This window comes from Macrobrachium nipponense, chromosome 5, assembly GCF_015104395.2.
Source record: "Macrobrachium nipponense isolate FS-2020 chromosome 5, ASM1510439v2, whole genome shotgun sequence".
Classification (NCBI taxonomy): Eukaryota; Metazoa; Arthropoda; class Malacostraca; order Decapoda; family Palaemonidae; genus Macrobrachium; species Macrobrachium nipponense.
The window spans coordinates 117,939,527-117,949,526 of NC_061107.1; positions in this window are offsets into that span (position 1 = coordinate 117,939,527).

Genomic DNA, 10,000 nt, shown 5'->3' on the forward strand with positions numbered 1-10,000 from the left:
GATGTCCTGGTCCCGGTAGCGGACATTTCTTCGAGAATTTCTTTGAACTCGGATCTTTAGGCTTTGTAGTGACAAGCGTATCCAAAAACGACCAAAGAATTTAATCAGTTAAGAGGGTATTGTGGTTATTACAGTGCATATATATATATATATATATATATATATATATATATATATATATATATATATATATATATATATATATATATATATATATAAATATATATATACATATATACATATATATATATATATATATATATATATATATATATATATATATATATATATATATATATATATATATATACTGCCGATGAAATATTAAAACTTTGGTAATTCAGATGAGTAAAAGATTGAAATTCATCCCAGGAATCCAGTGCTTCCTCTATGATATGTAATGTAAATTACGCATTCACTCGCGGGGAAGGAGATTCTCTGAAGAGACCGTCTTTTATCTACACGGTTATATTTTTCACCTTTCATTAATCCTTACTTCATTCTCATATATCCTGTTTTCAAGGGACTAGTCAACACTCATTTGGGCATCAGATGTACCAGAAGCAAAAACTCGTGACCAGCTTTGTCATACGTGCAGATTTTTTTTGTATATCAACAACTTGATACCAACATTCTTAGATTTGTAGTTCTAGCGGATACATTGGTGTAAGGGCAATTGCTACCTTTCCGACATGTGTGTGATTTTGTTTAATATAATGAAAGCTTGATTCTAAAAGTGATAGCTATTCGATATCAACAAAATTATTCAAGGAGGTCTTGGTACCTCGGGCCAGATTGACCAAATTCTAATTATAGAGATTTGCTTACATATATGTTAGTTGGCAGTTTTTCCCTTTAATCTTTGGAGGCAGGACGAGCATACTACAGTTTAATTTTGCTATAGTATTTGTTAAAAGATGAGAGAAGGCGATCTGGAAGTATGTTCTTCAGATATCTCGTTTAATTGCCATTTCAGCTTTTATTGTAAATATCTTTGGGCACGCCCTGATGCTCCTTTCGTTTTTGCCTTGCATTTTACTATGATTAGAGATGAAAAAAAACCTCTTTCGTTTCTAACATAAGGAAATCATAAATGTTGAAAAAGATTATCTACCTCTTTGTCTTTCTTTTTTCTGCTTCCCTTCTTTTTCTTTCTTGGTTTGTTCATACTTATTATTAACACTATGTTTCCTCCTTCACCTTACGATAACAGTCGAATCCCTTTATTGAACACCGAGGAGTCTTAAATATTTAGTGGCCTTGTGTTCCTTCCAGTAACAATTTCTGACATTTTTGTCTTAATTGGTTCCTGTCCCTTTATTTTTTCAATCCTAACCAAAGCCACCCTCACTTTCAAGAATTTCTTTATTTAAAGCTGTTTCTTTTACCTCAATGCTTAACTCTCTTGTTCATAAATTTTATTCAAGCTCTTTCTTATTTTCCTTCATTTTCTCATATCACACAACCCTTTATAAAGCTCGCCATTTCTTTTATGTCTTTTTTTTTATTCCCACTTATGACGTTAGTTTTTATCATTAACCATTTATCTCCTTTTTCCACAGTGTATTAAAAGTTTTTTTTTCCTCACTTTAGCATTTCTCTCATTTTTCCATTACCAGTTAGACATTACTTTTCCTTAATCTGCTTCATGTGCTTCGTTCCCATCAATCATTAACATTGTTTATCATTCGTTTCTTCACCTAAAACTTTTCACTCACATTGTACATTTCCCTTGCTTCTAGTACCCGTTGCTTCATTCTATTTCTCCAGTCTTTGTTCATAGTAATGCCTATTAGTCAAACATTTATTATGCTATGTTTCACTTTCAAATTGTGCTGGAGTGGCAAGATAAGAATGGGAAACTTATTTGAATATATAGAGTATAGATACGCATAATTTTGTCATTTCGACGGCGCGGATTGTTTTGGGAGAGGTTAGATACTACTGGAATTCTCTCTTTCTTTATTTAAATACGAATTTAGATTGGAAAAAAATAATCACTTAAATACGCTTCAAAATTTGGAAGTACCAGGATCCCCCCCCCCAAAAAAGATATCGTACTTAATGATGTAAACTAGCTGTGTATACATTAATCTTCAAGAAGAAATACATACGACTAATGGAGTCCACAAATGATGGCTTAAACTTCAACTTTAACTCAATTTGCGTCTCGCTTTTATTGTAATATATGTAGAATTATAAATAATTACGACAGTAAAATATAATGGTTAATAAAATGGGATTTCAATGAATTTTCATGTATTTTAAAGTTTCTTTTAATTTCCTACCTTCGATATTTAGTATCATAGGTATACAAAATACACACACACACACACACACATATCTATACTTACACAGTGATTTAATTAAAGATTATTTCATATATCAACTTTAAAAAAAACAAATTAAAAGCCATTCATCATAAGAAATGAATGACTTGTGGAATTTAAATCAATCTATGTTTATGATACTTCAGTTTTTTAAGTATTCGCCTTAGGAAATTAAGAGGATTTCTATACTGGGCGTTAATTATTGGGTGATGTTGAAATTATCAAGCAATCTCTTCATCCCAGGGTCAGTGGACAAAACATACAATGCTCGAAAGAGACTACCAAACTTGCGAGAACAATTATGACACGAGGAATCCAACAAACTCTAAATATATCTGTTTTTAATCACGGACATATGGAGATTATGAAAGCTTGTGGGATCAGAAGATGCCATTGAAAATGTTCTGCATTCCAGAAACTCTGGGGAGCAACCGAAACAAAAGAAATGACACAAAATGAAGGTTCGTGCGATACTGAACTTCGGGAGACAAACAAAAGGATAGAGTGATATTCCTTCGGGAAATGCAGTAATTGAGGAGGTTTTGCTTCAAAGGATTTGTGCACCAGGGAAATAATAAACAAGCCATGAATCTGGAAATTAGATGGATTGATTGCACAGAAATAAGCAAAATCTGGATGTGTTTGTGAGTGAGTGCGCGGTGTTGGTGACAGAAAGATATAATTTTATTCTAATTATACATATGCCTTTCCTCAGACATACGAACACGCCCACACTCTCGCGCTAATATGATATATATATATATATATATATATATATGATATATATATATATATATATATATATATACATATATATATATATATGGGGATACAATCCACAATGAAGTAAAATCCTCTTGTAGTTTAAAATATATCTCTTGTACAGGATTAAAGCTTTCGACCATCAACTGTGGTCTTGTTCACTATAAGAGGATTTTACTTCATTGTGGATTGTATCCCCATTTACTTAGAGGTACGACATAGTACCTGGCTTCTGCATATATATATATATATATATATATATATATATATATATATATATATATATATATATATATATATATATATTATATATGTATATATATATATATATATATATATATCTAGTATATATATAATATATATATATATATATATACACACATATATATATATATATATATATATATATATATATATACATATATATATATATATATATATATATATATATATATATATATATATATATATATATATAAGTCATATCACATTTCCGTGATTCATATACATATATCGAGCTAAATTGTCCTTCAATATCTAATTCGCTCTACCTCGGAATTAATATATTTCATATATGCTTCCACCGAAGGGGAATTTTTTCTCGATAATAGACTTGCCTGGACCAGGGCGCGAACCCATGGATCCTTTCAAATCCAGGAACGTCAGTGAAAACAAATTTTACCTCATACACCACCGCGAGAGGCTCCTGGATTTGAAAGGCTCCATGGGTTCGCGCCCTGGTCCAGGCAAGTCTATTATCGAGAAAAAACTCCCCTTCGGTTAAGCATATATGAAAATATATTAATTCCGAGGTAGAGCGAATTAGATATTAAAGGACATTGTAGCTCGATATATATATATATATATATATATATATATATATATATATATATATATCTATATATATATGTGTGTGTGTGTGTGTGTGTGTGTGTGCATATATATATATATATGATGAGAGAGAGAGAGAGAGAGAGAGAGAGAGAGAGAGAGAGAGAGATTACTTTGTTCCAGAAAGCTCTTTCAATATTGCTAATTTAATCCGCACATATTCCTTACATTAATGAAACAATGAAATAACCTTCGAACAGGATATCATTAAAAGTCAATAACAAGCATTTATTCCACTATCTGGAAGAACAACACATAATTGTTTGCCTTCACACGATTGCCTTTACTCGTCGGGAGAAAAATAGAAACAAGGATAAAGAAGTCCAGTAAAACCGAGAGCAACCCTTCGCAAAAATAAATAAATAAATAAATAAAAATAAACACTCCATCTGCAAGCATGTCACTAGGCTAATAAGCTCACATAAATACAAAAATACACTATTTATTTCCCAAAGCAGATGAACATAAGATAGAACAAAATTATTAATAAGTCAATATTAAAATACTCTCATTCGTTTTATTGTAAAATCGCACTACAAAACCATAATAAATATTAATTTTTTCTTACTTATCATTTCAGTTTTATTATTATTTTTTTATGATTTTCATGCCTAGATGATGTTTTGAATATAGCATATCTGCATATTTGTCTATAGTCAGCTTTCAGAGAATTATTAAGAATATTCTTTTAAAGTTTTTTGTTTCATGTTTATTGTCGCAAAAAAACGATTCCCCGTAAAGTTATGCCGTATCAAATAAAGATGATGATGCAGATTTTAAACAAATATAATATTAATATTATAACAAGATAAATATTTTCAAAGACACACATGAGGGGTTTTGAGGAGGTTAAAAATATTCTTGGCTGTTTATTTTTTTGTGTTTTTACGTAATCTTCCTTTTCATAGTTCGGGAATACTAATAATCTCATATTTGAGAAAGTACATGAGAGGATGTTTTTCAAAGTTTCGTATGATTTATAATAATAATAATAATAATAATAATAATAATAATAATAATAATAATAATAATAATAATAATAATAGTACTGCAGAAGATGGATGCTGGTTACCAACTCAAGAAAAGAGGCAACAGAATTAACCATGTGATGTTCAGGGACGACATCAAGCTGTATGGTAAGAGCATCAAGGAAATAGATACCCTAATCCAGACTGTAAGGATTGTATCTTGGGACATCAGGATGGAGTTTGGAATAGAAAAATGTGCCTTAGTCAACATACAAAAGCTACAGGTGGGAGCAACGTCAAACACATAGATGAGACAGGATACAAAAACCTGGGAATAATGGAAGGAGGGGATATAAAACACCAAGAGATGAGGGACACGATCAGGAAAGAATATATGCAGAGACTCAAGGCGATACTTAAGTCAAAACTCACGACCGGAAATATGATAAAAAATCCATAAACACATGGGCAGTGCCAGTAATAAGATACTGTGCAGTAAATAGTGGAATGGACGAAGTCAGAACTCCGCAACATAGACTAGAAAACTAGCAAACATATGACAATACACAAACGCACTACACCCAAGAGCAAATACGGACAGACTATACATAACACGAAAGGAAGAAGGTAGAGGACTACTAAGCATAGAGGACTGCGTTCAACATCGAGAACAGAGCACTGGGGCATTATCTGAAAACCAGTGAAGACGAGTGGCTCAAGAGTGCATGGGAAGAAGGATTGATAAAAGTAGACGAAGACCCACAAATATACAGAGACAGGAGAATGACAAAACAGAACAGAGGAATGGCACAACAAACCAATTGCACGACAATACATGAGACACACTAAAGACCTGGCCAGCGATGACACATGGCAATGGTTAGAGAGGGGAGAGTTAAAGAAGGAAACTGAAGGAATGATAACAGCGGCACAAGATCTGGCCCTAATAACTAGATATATCCAAAGAACGATAGATGGAAATAGCATCTCTCCCATATGTAGGAAGTGCAATACGAAAAAATGAGACATAAACCACATAGCAAGCGAAATATCCGGCACTTGCACAGAAACCAGTGCAAAAAGAGGCATGATTCAGTGGCAAAAGCCCTCCCACTGGAGCCTATGCAAGAAACACCAGCTACCTTGCAGTAATAAGTGGTACGACACCAACCTGAAGAGTGATAGAAAACGATCAGGCAAAGATCCTCTAGGACTATTGGTATCAGAACAGATAGGGTGATACGTGCAAATAGACCAGACGTGACGCTGATAGACAAAATCAAGAAGAAGTATCACTCATTGATGTCGCAATACCATGGGACACCAGAGTTGAAGAGAAAGAAGAGAACAAAATGGATAAGTATCAAGACCTGAAAATAGAAAATAAGAAGGATATGGGAATATGCCAGTGGAAATTGTACCCATAAACTTAGGAACACTAGGCACGATCCCAAGATCCCTGAAAAGGAATCTGGAAAAACTAGAGGCTGAAGTAGCTCCAGGACTCATGCAGAAGAGTGTGATCCTAGAAACGGCGCACATAGTAATAAGAGTGACGGACTCCTAAGGAGGCAGGATGCAACCCGGAACCCCACACTATAAATACACCCAGTCGAATTGGAGGACTGTGATAAACCACAAAAAAAAAAAATAAAAAAAGAAAAAAAAAGAAAATAGAAATAAAAAAAATTAAAATAATGATGAGAATAATAATAATCATATCCTTTATTGCAGCTCAGGGCCATATACATGGTATATACAAAATACGGACAGTAAACATACACAATCTAAATACATGAGACAACATGATAAAAAAATTAATAATCGGCACTTATCCACACAATAGCTGAAGTAGCATAAAAGATAGTAATTATAATACTGGTAATAGCAGTGTTAGGAACAATCGTTGTTCCCTTGGTGGATTGTCGCCTCCATTGTTTTTGTTTTTTGTTTTTTTTTAATTGCTGGCGAGTTGACGTCTGTTGGATGGCGTCAAACTCGTCAGTCAGGTTCTGGAGGGAGCAGAACGACCAGTCAGTCAGAGGCAGTCAGGTATGATTACTGTGGACCAGCATGAGGCAGCGCCAGGTACTGGATACCTGGTTATTTGGTGAAGTCGTCGTATGGAGTATGACTTCTAGTTGGAGGTCGACAGCCTTTTGGCCAGCATTGGCGTGTTTTCGTCGTCGAGAGGACGACATGTCGAGTACGACCTCACTGGGCAGCCAGCAATAGCGTGTTTTAGTCGTCAAGAGGACGACTTGTCGAGTGCGACCTCACTGGGCAGCAGCTGGGCAGCAATGGCGTTTTTTCGCCGTCGAGAGGACGACGTGCGAGACGACCTCACTGGGAGCAGCAATGGCGCGCCTTGAGAGACGACCGTGTCGAGAGCGACCTCGCTGGGCAGCAGCAGTGACGTGTTTTCGTCCAGTGGTCGAGGATTGGATGTCCATATTGTTTCCAAGGACGAGGTGGTTGCCGTAGCGGCTCTGTCTTGATCGTCCGGCATTGGACTGTTGTCCTCATCGTTTAAAGAAGTGTTTACGTTTTGCTCTATCATAATGCCGCTTCAGTGTTAATTTTTAATTATTTATTATGCTGCCTATTTCTATTAATTATATTTACAGATTGTTATTGCCCTTATACAGCCTATTTTGTCAGTTATTTTGGCTTTGTTATTGAACGGTGGATTTTATTGATTCTTAAACTGGTTTTAAATATTAATTATTATTGTTAGTTTGTAATTTTTTTTTGTGTTTTTTGCCACCCAGAACCTTGACTCACTGTACTTATGTATTTTAACTCTTGTAAATAAATTATTTTAAGGTAACTTTTTGGCTTGTTATGCTCCTCCCTCCTTTGTTTGTCCACCTGTCGTCAGTCATTACAGCCCAATTGTTTATTATTTTTAAGAACCTGTCTATCTCGAGAGTCGAGATCGTAATAAGCAGTAATAATATTGGTGAGAAAAAAAAAAATGCATTGTATCTCCATTTTCTTTCACTGAAATTGATTCAAATTTCGTTATACCAAAATAATGCATCTGGAGAGAAGAGGTGAAACGTCCCAGTGAACTGACAATACGAAATAAAGGACGATCAGACGGAGCGCTGTGCAATATCACTGCACAATTACCAAGGCCAATATCCACTAGTCTCATGTTGGCGTGACGGAAACCACACATCACCAGAGGACATCCTCAACATTGCGAAGGTATTTGTCTGGCATCAGTATTCAGCCACGTCAATTTCCCACAGAATTATATTGGTCTTAAGACAGTGACTTTGGGAAGGATTATCATAATATTTAACATTAGAGGATTGATTGAAATTGAAATGGAATTGGCAGTTGTTCATGAGAGACTGTGGATACTAATCAGGGCTTTTCTTTATGTAAAGGAACTAAGGTAAACAGTTATATCTGGGAATGAATATCTTTCCATCATTCAACTGATGTTTGGTTAACTTGGACCCTGCCTTGAGGATCCGGATCTAGTATGTGCAGGACGATTCCTTAAAATATGTTAAAACTCATCATTTATTTGCGTCGACCTTCTTGTGAGACGCCATTGCTACTATAAAAATTTAGTGAGGGTTACTTTCAACTTGCCTCCCGGTAACGGGGTAGTGCCGTCAGTGCACTTCACGTGGTGCACTGTCGGTATTGCTCATGGTTGTTTGCAGCGTCCCTTCGGCCCCTACCAGAGCCCACTTTGCAAACTTTTACTTTACCTCCGTGCTCTCTCCCATTCTTCTATTTTGCCGTCCAGCCTCTCCTACTTCTTCTTTTATCATTGTCTCTAGCGCCAAGTGCCTGAAAATCCGTCACTGGGTAGAATTAGAGTTTAATTGTCAGGAATGAAATCAATCTCACTTCCCTGTCGAAGGTCATGATGTTAAAGTCTCGTATCAACCTCAAAATATGGTGCATTGTTCAACTGACGGAATATTTTTCCATTGTCTCGGTTATAATGCCCAACACTGGGTTTTTGTGTCCTTATTTCGCGGGTGGGGGAGGTGGGATTATATTGCTTTTATATTTGTAGTGCTTCTCCATTACTCTCCCTTTTCAGAATGATTGATCTTAAGGCCGTTCGTTTGATCAATGATCCTACTCTCACCTCATTTCTCGACACTTTTCATCTCTGCCGCAAGATGCTACTCTTTCCCATTTCTGAACATTCTCAAATCTACATATTTTAACGAAAAATTAGACTTTACTATAAAAACTTATAATAAGGCTAACCACAATACTTATGCATTATACATACATGACGCATTACAGATTGCATCCACTGATTTATCATTAGTTCCTCTAAAAACCATTAAGCTTTATCATTACAATGCTTGATCTACACAAATATCTAGTCCAAAACCAAAATCCTCATACCTCATGGACACCCATACAACTTCACAAATATACCATATTATGTCTATATTTTTACAATTTACCAATATTGAACTTCCTTTTACACAAAATGAAAGCTATTGCTTTGGGCGATTTCCACCTTAACATTGTTTTCAGGCCTACATTGTACCACGTAGCCAACCAATCAATTACATTATCAACTATTTTCCCCTGAAAAAAATTTCTATTACTCTCCAGACCTCCCCATCATTTTTGTTTGGCGTAATTTCAATTTACGAATCTGTTACCCCCCTATTGTTTACGCATTTTTTTTTTATAAACTCATATCGCCTTAGTATGTTATCTGTAGTCCATACTTTTCCTTATCTTCCTCTCATATCGAACATTCGTCATTATCGAATTAAAGACATTATGAAATCTTCCAATGCTGTTACAGCTGCTTTGGTATTTTGAAGGTCTTCTCACCAGGTAATGATCGATTATACCTCTTGATATCCAAACCCAAAGCAAGCACTACGTCATAAGAGACATGATGCAGGGCCATAAAAATATTATTGACTTTGGAATAAACGAATGCACGTAAGACTTAACGTTCTGCGAATGTGAGTCGAGATTTTAGTGTTCTGCATTGGGCCATTCAGCATTCCTATATTGCGGCAAGGATTAAAAACGGAGAATGAG